The following is a 1,568-nucleotide window of genomic DNA, read 5'->3' as shown; positions in this document are numbered from 1 at the left end:
TCCTCAAAAATGATGAAAAACGGCGCGCTATAGTATGCCGTACGATATGGGCTATAGCCCATGGTCCAAAATGATGAGAAACGAGGCTAACTTTTTTTTTCAAAATTTCAAAAAACATGGGCTATAACCCATCGTTTTTGTCATTTCGTCATTTTTTTCAAATCCTCAAAAATGATGAAAAACTGCGCGCTATAGTATGCCGTACGATATGGGCTATAGCCCACGGTCCAAAATGATGAGAAACGAGGCTAACTTTTTTTTTCAAAATTTCAAAAAACATGGGCTATAACCCATCGTTTTTGTCATTTCGTCATTTTTTTCAAATCCTCAAAAATGATGAAAAACGGCGCGCTATAGTATGCCGTACGATATGGGCTATAGCCCACGGTCCAAAATGATGAGAAACGAGGCTAACTTTTTTTTCAAAATTTCAAAAAACATGGGCTATAACCCATCGTTTTGTCATGTTAAATTGCGGAATTGCGGAAATTGCGGAAATGGTAATTTGGAATTTGAAATAATTTGAAATGGAAATTGCGGTAATTGCGGAAATTGCGGACCCCCTGTTTTCATGATTCTGAATCCATTACAAGCATTAGTTTTGCACGAAAAACACATACTCCTTGGGCTAAAAACGGCCATAGCCGTTGTGGCCATAGCCATAAATATGATTTGGGCAACTGCATATGGCCAAATTTAGCCCAAGGAGTGTTTTTGTGTAAAACTAATGCTTGGAATGGGTTCAGAATCATGGCACGTCATATGCTACATAAAGTATAATGAAATTTAGAACATTTGGCCTTATATTGGTTCTTATTTAATGGTACCCCACCTTTCAGCAGCTGTTAAAAATTCTCAGAGGGTGGCTGAATAGAAACCAATGTGTGATATGTTAGTACAGTGATACTCAACCTCAGGCCCGCGGGCCACATCAGGCCCGCGGGACCATTATGACTGGCCCACCAATGAAAATCTAAAAAAAAGAAGAAAAAAAAATCTGGAAAATGAAATAAAAATAAATAAATCTGAATGAAGTTATCTTTAATTACATTATTATAAGTAATACTATTAGAGTTGTACTATTACTCGAACGAAAATAAAAGCTTGGGGGGGGGGGGGGGGGGAGATGCAATGCAAATGAAAGACATATACTGTGTATCCCTATTCCCTGACATAATTTTATAGCTAAACGGACAGAATTCTATTTTATTTGAATGATGAAACCCAGCTGCCATTAATAGTTGGAAATTAATTGCGGAAATGGAAATTGCGGAAATTGTAATTGCGGAAATTGCGGAAATGGTGCAAATGGCAATTGCGGAAATGGTAATTGCGGAAATTGCTCTTCACTTATAGCTATCTATTTTCAGGTAGATTGTTTTATTTTACTCAGTCAGCCATATCACTACTCATTTTTTTTCATGAAAAAGGTCATAGCTGGGTAATCTATTTTCAGGCAAATTGTGTTTATTGTATTTTATTTTACTCAGCCATAACAATTTATTTTCTGTTAACCAACTTGCTGGCTGGCAGGCAGGCAGACAGCTACTCATAGACAGGCAGACAGA

This window comes from Protomyctophum bolini, assembly GCF_963924005.1.
Source record: "Protomyctophum bolini genome assembly, chromosome: 6".
Lineage (NCBI taxonomy): Eukaryota > Metazoa > Chordata > Actinopteri > Myctophiformes > Myctophidae > Protomyctophum > Protomyctophum bolini.
This window is presented reverse-complemented; position numbering follows the sequence as displayed.